Genomic DNA, 12,989 nt, shown 5'->3' with positions numbered 1-12,989 from the left:
CAGATTTGAGCTGGAGATAGATTTTTATCTTGGACTTCTTTTGTAAATTTGGAGATATATTCGTCTATAAGCTATATAACTGGACAATTTTTCTCCGCTTGGTTTAAGAAGGCGGATACCGAACCTTTTCCTGAATTTGTCGATGTATCCCCGACTTCAAAAGTCTGGAATATGGAGCTGCCGTTTTTGAAGAAACCATAGGTACAAAGCTTCATATACCGCCGGATGCTTAAGCTGCTTGAAGCGCTTACGATTAACTGCAATTGAACAACATAGGCTTGAGTTGTAGTTACACCAGTTCACTGCATGTTTATCTTACCTAGATTGCCCTTCAATTGATTTTCAAAACAGCTCAGAAACATCAGAAATTTTTCCATGTTTTTGGGAAGAAAGCAAGAGTGTTTTGGTCGGAGAAATTATTGGTTCAAAAAGGTGGTAGGTAGTTAAAAATAAATAAATAAAAACGTGAAGGATAAAGTAAAATAGTGCTATTGAAAGAAAGTTACCACACATCCCATCCCATTTTCATCCGTTTTCCATCAAAGACAGAGGAGGATGAAAGAAAAACACCGGCAAAACGGCAGACGGACGATGCAGTGTTTTTTTTTTTTTTGAAAGACTAAATATGACAATAAACTAACTCAGAAACTAACCGACTCAGATGGTGCACTGGGTAAAGTATCGGACTGGCAAGCTGAGATGAGATGTTGCAGTGAATTCGATTCTCACCATATTTTTTAGGGATAAATTAATCGACAGGATGAAAATCCCATAACATTCTTTTCTTGTTTCGCTTGAATGTAGTGGTCATGCACAGGGCCGTAGGAAGAACCGACTCATGGGGGGGGGGGGGTTTTGGTGACTTATTTTTACTTATTATTTTTTGTATGAAATCGTAACTTTAGAGAAGACACGAATGCCACAAGGATGATAAAGTGTCATTTAAAAAAACCTTAAAAAAGTAACTTTAAAACAGTGGTCCTTAGCCTAAAGGGTGAGCTAAATTTTTATCATGAAGCCAAAATTTGAAATTTGCTTTCATCGATGGTTAAAATTTTTGAATTTGTTTAAAAGTCTGGTAGATCAAAGTTATTTGATTTGAGCATAAAATAAGTTCTTTTTAGGGTAGCCTTCAATTCCTTTTTAAAAAAAAACTTATTCTATACTCAAATCAAACAAGCCCAATCAACATGCCCGACTCTTTTGCAAATTCTAAGATTCTATCCTTTGATGAAAATAAATAAAATTTTACAAAATAATAAACAGTAAGAGATTAAAAAATTTCGGATCAAATATGTTTGATGCAAACTTGAACTAAATTTATGATTTTAGTTTGAAATTAGACTTTAAAAACAGCAATATTAATAATGTTTAACAATACACTGAAAAAATAAAGTATTTTATGCAGATTTTCTAAGTGAAGATCAGGTACATGTTTCTTTAACTGGAAATATTTTTCATGAAGAATCAATTCCATAATAAAAATCTTGTGGATGATTTTTTTTAAATATAATTTGGGATATTTTGCAGGAATCATAACTTTGAAAATTTACTTAAGTTTAGATTTGTGATTTTCAGTTGAATTGTATGTACAAACTAATTCTGATTAAAAATATGATATTTGGAAATTGAATTGACAATCAAATTTTTAAGTTCATGTTCTCTTGAATTTTTCAACTATTTTATGTTGATTGAAAAACTCATTCAATTGAACTTTGAATCTGTTTCCAAATTTCTATACGATTTTTGAAATGTACAAAAAATATGATTTAGGAATCTTACTTCTAGATTAGAACTTTATTATCCAAGCCTTTGAGCCCTCATTCATGAATCTATTATTTAATTTCTGTAGAGCTGGTTTAATCTTCATTCATCATTTCAATGATTGATTTTTGATCTGTTTTGTGAATCTGGTTAAAAATGTAAATTTCAAATGATGAAACTGAATCTGAGTTTTCAATTTTGGATCGCCACCTAGAAGCTTTATATGTTTAAACTTTGTGCTAAAATAAAGTTTAAGAATTTCGAATATAAATATAAAACAAAATTCTTCTTTTTTTATAATTTGAAATCTACTGAAAATGCATTTGATTCTCGAGAAACATTATTCAAATTTTATATGAAATGTAAAACCAAATTTGAGCCAGGATTTCAAAGCAGCTTTTCATTCTTAATTTCTTATGATTACTCGAACTGAAAATCAAGAATCCTAAACTTGATACAGAATCAGAAATACGAAAATATGTCGAAATATAATTTTTGCTATGGGAATATGGAGCCAGAAGCTTCAAAATGGGTTTGATTTAAAATTTAATATTCAGAACTGAATTTCTATAATCCGATTGCCAGATTGCCTGGTTTTAACCGGATTGGCCCGGATATTTAATATAAAATTTGGGAAATGTCCGGTCCGCCAGGTTTCCCGGATTTCATTGGAAAAGCCCGGATATTGCCCGGGTTTGTTTTCATTCTCATTCTTAAATCAAACTTTAAGAAAAACAAATTGTGTAAAAAATTTTTTTTTATTATGCGTCCAAAATTTTTGCAGCAAGTTTAAAAAAAAATAATCATAAAAGGTTTCTTAAAGTTTTTTTTTATAGATTTTTGATGAGCAATTCCTAGGTTATGACCAAAATTGCCCGGTATTGCCTGGATTTTGGTCGACAATTTTGAAATCAAATACCCGGCTTTTGCCAGGTTTTAATATAAAACAGCATGGATTTGTCCGAATGAAGGTTGCCGAAAAAAAATCTGTGTTGTGATGAAAAAAAATTCTGACTTTCTGTGATTTTTCCAAAAATTCCGTGACGATTTTCTGTGATGCTTTTTCCATTTGTTTCATTCAAAAGTCATGTCAAATTGCGTCTTTTTTACATATTACTTAAGAAAAATCAATTAACATTATGAATTTTCTCCTATTTCTCCAATTCAAAGATAATTACAATAAATTTGAATTGACATAAAAAAATTAAAAAACGTCCAAAATTTTAAAATTCTGTGAAATCTGTAAATATTTCAAAAATTCTGTGTTCTGTGACACAGATTCTGTGTTGAAATTTGGCTCAAAATTCTGTGAAATTATAGATTTTTCTGTGATTTCGGCAACCTTGCTCCGGATACGTGCTGAAAAAAATCTGACAACCTTATTCTATGAAGCAGTGAGAAAATTTTGAAAACTGTAGCAGATTTTAAGCTTGGGATGGATTTTTGAGGTTTTTGCATTAGTTTTTAGTCCAGATAGTTACTCTTGAATATCTTTGCTCTATTATTATAATTTGATTATGAATTTAAAATTTTGAGTCTAGAGTAGGATACCTCGCTTGCTTTTTTGGACCCTCATGGGGGGGGGGTTTAACCCCCAAACCCCCCCCCCCCCCCCCCCCCCCCGTTCCTACGGCCATGGTCATGCATCATTTTGCTCGGGAGCTCGAATCTTTATGCCAGTAGTGCTTTTCCAATCATATCATCTTTTCATACGGTACACTTTTTAGCGAATTTTTTCACAGAGTTTTGCAACCTTTTCTTTGGATGTACCCTTTACTGCTACCTCTCGACACATTTTTTATTTTAGAATTCTTCAATGATAATTGAATACAAGCCATCCTTTTTTTGGTCGGTTGAAAATACTTTATTTGTTTGGGTTTGTTTTATAAGTGCATTAAAAGCAACCTTCAGACGCAGCGCGTCGATACAATCGTAAAGTGCCTCAGACAGAAACAATAGAAGGCACAATAAGCAGCCGACAGCTCGCAGAGCACTCGAATGATCGAAGACTCGTCATCAGTTCTGATTGTGTGTGCCGGTTTTATTTGGTGGTGGGTGATGAGTATTTCGGCTCCATATCTGTCAGGTTAGTAGGGTTAGTACCACCCACATCGCTTGTCTATTCACCCTTCCCCTCCAATTAGGAAGGGCTTTTTCGGTTAGTCCGCGCAAAGAGAGTTGTAAATATCGAACAATGAGTTCACTTCAGTGTACAATGCTCGTAGCTACCTCCTACCTACTTATCATTGTCGAGCCTGTTACGAGTGTTTTGTGAATAAGTGGTTCGGTGCTCTTTGAAGGGAACAAAACGACAAAACGGATTGGAGCCCTGATTTAGATCTAACGATACACTTAAACATTTGTTTTTCGCTTTTGCAGTAGTTGGGGGAGGATAAGATTTTTGTTGTGCCCGAAATTGTGCGTACTGTGAAGTGGCAATTGTTGAAGAACATGTTTGTATTTAGGGAGTTGGAAATGGAAATGGAACTCGAGAAATAAAGGTGAGTTCGATGATCGATTTAATCTCAAATACATATAGCAATTGATGATCTACATTTCATTCGAAGAATTAAGAACCAATTTCGGACTTTAACATTATTCCAGATTCTTGATATTTTGTATTCTTTTATTTATTACCTGATTTGAAAAGTTAACTTAGACAACTCAATTTCTAGAAAATAGCTTAAATTCATCATTTGCCGCAAGTAAAAAAGTGTATTTATTCAATCAATTCACGATTCATTTTGATGGTTTTCCATCAGAACTGCTCGACTTTGGAAGAAGATCCTTATTGTAGCAGAAAAATTCTCGTTGAAAAGCGGGAAAATGAAATGAGTTGTATCGCAGCAGCTAGAATCCGATTGATGGTTGAGAACGATTCATGCAGGAAAAAAGTACAAAAAAAAACTCGGGGCTAACATTTTATTGCCAAGAATGTGGACCAACTTTAAAAAATTTAGTCAATGGAAGGAAATTCATAACCGAAAAAATGAAAATAATACATTCACCATTGAAAACATGCTGCCACAATCCAAAGAACCAAAAAAAAAGGTTCCAGGAAAAGGTCAGCGATAAAAATATTTCCCCCCGTCGTCGACAGTCCGGACAACGAACTGTGAACCGCAATCGGAACAATTGTGAAGTGCAACATCTGGCATCTGGCATCCGGAGGAAGGTGGACAAAAATAACTTTTTCGGACCTTATGAAGGGGAACAAAAACACAGCTGTGTGCTTTGCGTATGCTAAAAAACACTAATGATTTAGCTAGAATAAGGTTGTCAGAACTTTTTCAGCACGTACCCGGGCCGCACAAATCCAGGCAATTTTGTAGAAAAACCTGACAAAATCCGGGCATTTGATTTCAATATTGACGACCAAAACGCCCGGCAACATACGGGCAAATTTTGTCAAAACCCAGAAATTACTCAACAAAAATAAAAAATTCAATTCCTAAACTATTCCTAAATTTTGTTTCAAATATCCGGGCAAATTTGATAAAACCGGGCAATCTGGCAACCTTAAGCTAAAGCCGGTATTTCTTTGTTTTGCCACGTATTTAAAGACACCTGAGCTCGTGGTGGGAAAGTTCAAGTTTGGAATGCCAATATTTTTGGCTACACGACTGAAGTTCATTCAAATATCATATGAGCAAAATAACAAATGAAGAAAAGGACAATAGAATATTTCAGGACTTTGTTTTAACTCAAACTGATTTTAGAGAAATTTATGAAAATGAAAATGAAAATTTCGAATTTAAAATTTTTCATAGCTCCCCTAACTTTTTGTGATTGTTTTTTTCAGCCGAAAAATGTAATAAACATTATGGAAGCATTTCATTATACCCTGAATCAGCGCATCGAGTTTAAATTTTTTCTGGAAATTTACAACATCCTAATACCAACAACAGAGCGTACGGGTCTGATCCAAACAAATACATTTATTGCTAAATTTTGCCTAACTTTTTAATTGATTTTTATTCCTATTTGTTTGTTTTAATTTTTGAAAGGCAAACTGAATACAATCACGATCGAGTTATGTTAAACTTGTTTTGAAGAAATACTAAAATAGTGTTGAATTAAGAAGTCATGGACGTTTCTGAAAAAAAGGAAATCAATTTTCGTGACGTCACAACTTATTCTTTACCCAACTCACAACCTTCTGAACCGATATTCATTCTGAAAAAAGCATTGATTCCACTCAAAAAGTTTGAAGAAATCTCCAATATTCGACAGTATGTGACGTTTAAAGGAATCATGAACTGAAAATAATAGAATTTTCGTGACGTTACAACGCTTAAAAATAGATACCTTTATTACTGATTCTAGAGCGTGAAGTTGCTGTGATTATTTTGCATTTTCTTTTGATTATCATGCTTAATAGATGGCTTTTTTACTATCATTTTGCAATATTTTTTTTTATAAAGCTAGTTTTTTGACAAAGTTGTGTTTCAAATAAAGAATAATTGTTAAAATCAGTTTATTTTCGTACTAAAAGTTTTGAATTTCAACGTCAACATTCTCAATTCCGAAAAAAGGTAACTGCAATTCTTTTGATGAAAAATAAGGCTTAAGAAATAAACTTTCAAATGCTGGGCAATTTATTTTTGAATAAAGATCAAATCGGTTCTCCAGTTAAGGGGCGCTTGGAATGGGTCAGATACATTTTAAGAAAAGTTGAGTTTACCAAGACTGCTCGATTCTCCTTTAAAAGGGGTGCATATTTGAATGATTTGGAAGTAGGTACACATAACCAATAATGAACCCCATTTCGTCACAAGGAAAGAAATGCGTAACAGTCTATATCTTTTTAGGAGCTGTTTAGCAGAACGTTCGAATATAGGAATATGATAACGGCAATGGTAGTGCCATTTCGGCAAGCTTCGACATCAGAAGCATCATCCAGTAGCCTAATGAAGTCGACAGTCTCGATACGTGTCTGAACGATTTTCTTGTTCGCATCCGCATCAGAATATCGGCGTCTTGTTTCCTAATAAGAGGGTAGCTAGCTAGTTGGTTGGATGGTCATTTCCTATTTTCATTTTTTATCTTATTTTTCTTCGAAAGTTGTCGGTCTTTGGGGTTTTCGTCCCATGATAGTATCCGTTTGTGGTTATTTTTGTTTTGATGGAAAACATAAGAACGTAGAGAAGCTACCCAATCGAACATTTGCTGTCATTTAGCCGTCTCGAGAAATTATCAACATTGGGCGAGATAGTTTATAGGAATTTGGGTAGAACTGTTACTGTTAAAATTGTCGAGCTGGCTTTCGGTTTTAGGAAGAAATAGATTGAATACATATAGCCTCTGGGCCTATCCCCTAGTCAACAACAATTTCTCACTGGAAAGTTAAGTTGTTTCATTCGTCGGCTCAAAGGGAAATTGGCTTTGGCGGCATAAAGATGGAAAATTATTGACAGACAGAACTGCTGAGCTAATCATTCACCACGGGATTGCTCAGGGTTGATTTATTTTCACAGTGGTTTCTACAGAATCGTTACGAAATTGGAGTTTGAAGTGTCTTGGTGGTCAGTTGAAACATTACCATTTTCTTCCTTTTGAAAAGTGTTGATCTTGAGTTGATTTTTTTTTATTTTTCTACTGTCATTTTAACTTCAAAATCCTTTAAAGCTGACCATCATAAAGCCACAATACAGCTTAAATAATAAAAATTACACACTATTTTGACTATTTTGACAACCTTGACAATTTTGACAATTTTGACAATTTTGACAATTTTGACAATTTTGACAATTTTGACAATTTTGACAATTTTGACAATTTTGACAATTTTGACAATTTTGACAATTTTGACAATTTTGACAATTTTGACAATTTTGACAATTTTGACAATTTTGACAATTTTGACAATTTTGAACATTTTGACAATTTTGACAATCTTGACTATTTTGACAACCTTGACAATTTTGAAAATTTGGACAATTTTGACAATTTTGACAATTTTGACAATTTTGACAATTTTGACAATTTTGACAATTTTGACAATTTTGACAATTTTGACAATTTTGACAATTTTGACAATTTTGACAATTTTGACAATTTTGACAATTTTGACAATTTTGACAATTTTGACAATTTTGACAATTTTGACAATTTTGACAATTTTGACAATTTTGACAATTTTGACAGTTTTAACAATTTTGACAATTTTGACAATTTTGACAATTTTGACAATTTTGACAATTTTGACAATTTTGACAATTTTGACAATTTTGACAATATTGACAATTTTGACAATTTTGACAATTTTGACAATTTTGAAAATTTTGACAATTTTGACAATTTTGACAATTTTGACAATTTTGACAATTTTGACAATTTTGACAATTTTGACAATTTTGACAATTTTGACAATTTTGACAATTTTGACAATTTTGACAATTTTGACAATTTTGACAATTTTGACAATTTTGACAATTTTGACAATTTTGACAATTTTGACAATTTTGACAATTTTGACAATTTTGACAATTTTGACAATTTTGACAATTTTGACAATTTTGACAATTTTGACAATTTTGACAATTTTGACAATTTTGACAATTTTGACAATTTTGACAATTTTGACAATTTTGACAATTTTGACAATTTTGACAATTTTGACAATTTTGACAATTTTGACAATTTTGACAATTTTGACAATTTTGACAATTTTGACAATTTTGACAATTTTGACAATTTTGACAATTTTGACAATTTTGACAATTTTGACAATTTTGACAATTTTGACAATTTTGACAATTTTGACAATTTTGACAATTTTGACAATATTGACAATATTGACAATTTTGAAAATTTGGACAATTTTGACAATTTTGACAATTTTGACAATTTTGACAATTTTGACAATTTTGACAATTTTGACAATTTTGACAACTTTGATAATTTTGACAATTTTGACAATTTTGACAATTTTGACAGTTTTAACAATTTTGACAATTTTGACAATTTTCACAATTTTCACAATTTTCACAATTTTGACAATTTTGACAATTTTGACAATTTTGACAATTTTGACAATTTTGACAATTTTGACAATTTTGACAATTTTGACAATTTTGACAATTTTGACAATTTTGACAATTTTGACAATTTTGACAATTTTGACAATTTTGACAATTTTGACAATTTTGACGATTTTGACAATTTTGACAATTTTGACAATTTTGACAATTTTGACAATTCTGACAATTTTGACAATTTTGACAATTTTGACAATTTTGACAATTTTGACAATTTTGACAATTTTGACAATTTTGACAATTTTGACAGTTTTGACAATTTTGACAATTTTGACAATTTTGACAATTTTGACAATTTTGACAATTTTGACAGTTTTGACAATTTTGACAATTTTGACAATTTTGACAATTTTGACAATTTTGACAATTTTGACAATTTTGACAATTTTGACAATTTTGACAATTTTGACAATTTTGACAATTTTGACAATTTTGACAATTTTGACAATTTTGACAATTTTGACAATTTGACAATTTTGACAATTTTGACAATTTTGACAATTTTGACAATTTTGACAATTTTGACAATTTTGACAATTTTGACAATTTTGACAATTTTGACAATTTTGACAATTTTGACAATTTTGACAATTTTGACAATTTTGACAATTTTGACAATTTTGACAATTTTGACAATTTTGACAATTTTGACAATTTTGACAATTTTGACAATTTTGACAATTTTGACAATTTTGACAATTTTGACAATTTTGACAATTTTGACAATTTTGACAATTTTGACAATTTTGACAATTTTGGCAATTTTGACAATTTTAAAATTTTAACAATTTTGACAATTTTAACAATTTTGACAATTTTGACAATTTTGACAATTTTGACAATTTTGACAGTTTTGACAATTTTGACAATTTTGACAATTTTGACAACTTTGACAATTTTGACAATTTTGACAATTTTGACAATTTTGACAATTTTGACAATTTTGACAATTTTGACAATTTTGACAATTTTGACAATTTTGACAATTTTGACAATTTTGACAATTTTGACAATTTTGACAATTTTGACAATTTTGACAATTTTGACAATTTTGACAATTTTGACAATTTTGACAATTTTGACAATTTTGACAATTTTGACAATTTTGACAATTTTGACAATTTTGACAATTTTGACAATTTTGACAATTTTGACAATTTTGACAATTTTGACAATTTTGACAATTTTGACAATTTTGACAATTTTGACAATTTTGACAATTTTGACAATTTTGACAATTTTGACAATTTTGACAATTTTGACAATTTTGACAATTTTGACAATTTTGACAATTTTGACAATTTTGACAATTTTGACAATTTTGACAATTTTGACAATTTTGACAATTTTGACAATTTTGACAATTTTGACAATTTTGACAATTTTGACAATTTTGACAATTCTGACAATTTGGACAATTTGGACAATTTTGACAATTTTGACAATTTTGACAATTTTGACAATTTTGACAATTTTGACAATTTTGACAATTTTGACAATTTTGACAATTTTGACAATTTTGACAATTTTGACAATTTTGACAATTTTGACAATTTTGACAATTTTGACAATTTTGACAATTTTGACAATTTTGACAATTTTGACAATTTTGACAATTTTGACAATTTTGACAATTTTGACAATTTTGACAAATTTGACAATTTTGACAATTTCGACAATTTTGACAATTTTGATAATTTTGACAATTTTGACAATTTTGACAATTTTGACAATTTTGACAATTTTGACAATTTTGACAATTTTGACAATTTTGACAATTTTGACAATTTTGACAATTTTGACAATTTTGACAATTTTGACAATTTTGACAATTTTGACAATTTTGAACATTTTGACAATTTTGACAATCTTGACTATTTTGACAACCTTGACAATTTTGAAAATTTGGACAATTTTGACAATTTTGACAATTTTGACAATTTTGACAATTTTGACAATTTTGACAATTTTGACAATTTTGACAATTTTGACAATTTTGACAATTTTGACAATTTTGACAATTTTGACAATTTTGACAATTTGACAATTTTGACAATTTTGACAATTTTGACAATTTTGACAATTTTGACAATTTTGACAATTTTGACAATTTTGACAATTTTGACAGTTTTAACAATTTTGACAATTTTGACAATTTTGACAATTTTGACAATTTTGACAATTTTGACAATTTTGACAATTTTGACAATTTTGACAATTTTGACAATTTTGACAATTTTGACAATTTTGACAATATTGACAATTTTGACAATTTTGACAATTTTGACAATTTTGAAAATTTTGACAATTTTGACAATTTTGACAATTTTGACAATTTTGACAATTTTGACAATTTTGACAATTTTGACAATTTTGACAATTTTGACAATTTTGACAATTTTGACAATTTTGACAATTTTGACAATTTTGACAATTTTGACAATTTTGACAATTTTGACAATTTTGACAATTTTGACAATTTTGACAATTTTGACAATTTTGACAATTTTGACAATTTTGACAATTTTGACAATTTTGACAATTTTGACAATTTTGACAATTTTGACAATTTTGACAATTTTGACAATTTTGACAATTTTGACAATTTTGACAATTTTGACAATTTTGACAATTTTGACAATTTTGACAATTTTGACAATTTTGACAATTTTGACAATTTTGACAATTTTGACAATTTTGACAATTTTGACAATTTTGACAATTTTGACAATTTTGACAATTTTGACAATTTTGACAATTTTGACAATTTTGACAATTTTGACAATTTTGACAATTTTGACAATTTTGACAATATTGACAATATTGACAATTTTGAAAATTTGGACAATTTTGACAATTTTGACAATTTTGACAATTTTGACAATTTTGACAATTTTGACAATTTTGACAATTTTGACAATTTTGACAATTTTGACAACTTTGATAATTTTGACAATTTTGACAATGTTGACAATTTTGACAGTTTTAACAATTTTGACAATTTTGACAATTTTGACAATTTTGACAATTTTGACAATTTTCACAATTTTGACAATTTTGACAATTTTGACAATTTTGACAATTTTGACAATTTTGACAATTTTGACAATTTTGACAATTTTGACAATTTTGACAATTTTGACAATTTTGACAATTTTGACAATTTTGACAATTTTGACAATTTTGACAATTTTGACAATTTTGACAATTTTGACAATTTTGACAATTTTGACAATTTTGACAATTTTGACGATTTTGACCATTTTGACAATTTTGACAATTTTGACAATTTTGACAATTCTGACAATTTTGACAATTTTGACAATTTTGACAATTTTGACAATTTTGACAATTTTGACAATTTTGACAATTTTGACAATTTTGACAATTTTGACAATTTTGACAATTTTGACAATTTTGACAATTTTGACAATTTTGACAATTTTGACAATTTTGACAATTTTGACAGTTTTGACAAGTTTGACAATTTTGACAATTTTGACAATTTTGACAATTTTGACAATTTTGACAATTTTGACAATTTTGACAATTTTGACAATTTTGACAATTTTGACAATTTTGACAATTTTGACAATTTTGACAATTTTGACAATTTGACAATTTTGACAATTTTGACAATTTTGACAATTTTGACAATTTTGACAATTTTGACAATTTTGACAATTTTGACAATTTTGACAATTTTGACAATTTTGACAATTTTGACAATTTTGACAATTTTGACAATTTTGACAATTTTGACAATTTTGACAATTTTGACAATTTTGACAATTTTGACAATTTTGACAATTTTGACAATTTTGACAATTTTGACAATTTTGACAATTTTGACAATTTTGACAATTTTGACAATTTTGACAATTTTGACAATTTTGACAATTTTGACAATTTTGACAATTTTGACAATTTTGACAATTTTGACAATTTTGACAATTTTGACAATTTTGGCAATTTTGACAATTTTTAAAATTTTAACAATTTTGACAATTTTAACAATTTTGACAATTTTGACAATTTTGACCATTTTGACAGTTTTGACAATTTTGACAATTTTGACAATTTTGACAACTTTGACAATTTTGACAATTTTGACAATTTTGACAATTTTGACAATTTTGACAATTTTGACAATTTTGACAATTTTGACAATTTTGACAATTTTGA

The 12,989-nt window shown here is 29.0% G+C and overlaps 1 protein-coding gene across 1 annotated transcript in view; it reads left to right on the top strand.

Moving 5' to 3' along the window:
- The first annotated feature begins 3,972 nt into the window (after positions 1 to 3,972).
- The window catches only part of LOC129756865 (neuropeptide SIFamide receptor-like), a 47,143-nt gene continuing 38,126 nt past the window's right edge, over positions 3,973 to 12,989 (top strand). Inside the window, exon 1 of the mRNA XM_055753907.1 lies at positions 3,973 to 4,265. The gene's annotated coding sequence lies outside the window, so the exon portion shown is untranslated. The remainder of the gene's footprint in view (positions 4,266 to 12,989) is intronic.

This window comes from Uranotaenia lowii, chromosome 3, assembly GCF_029784155.1.
Source record: "Uranotaenia lowii strain MFRU-FL chromosome 3, ASM2978415v1, whole genome shotgun sequence".
Lineage (NCBI taxonomy): Eukaryota > Metazoa > Arthropoda > Insecta > Diptera > Culicidae > Uranotaenia > Uranotaenia lowii.
Note: the sequence above shows the minus strand (reverse complement) of the source record. Positions and strands in the feature narration are given on the sequence as shown.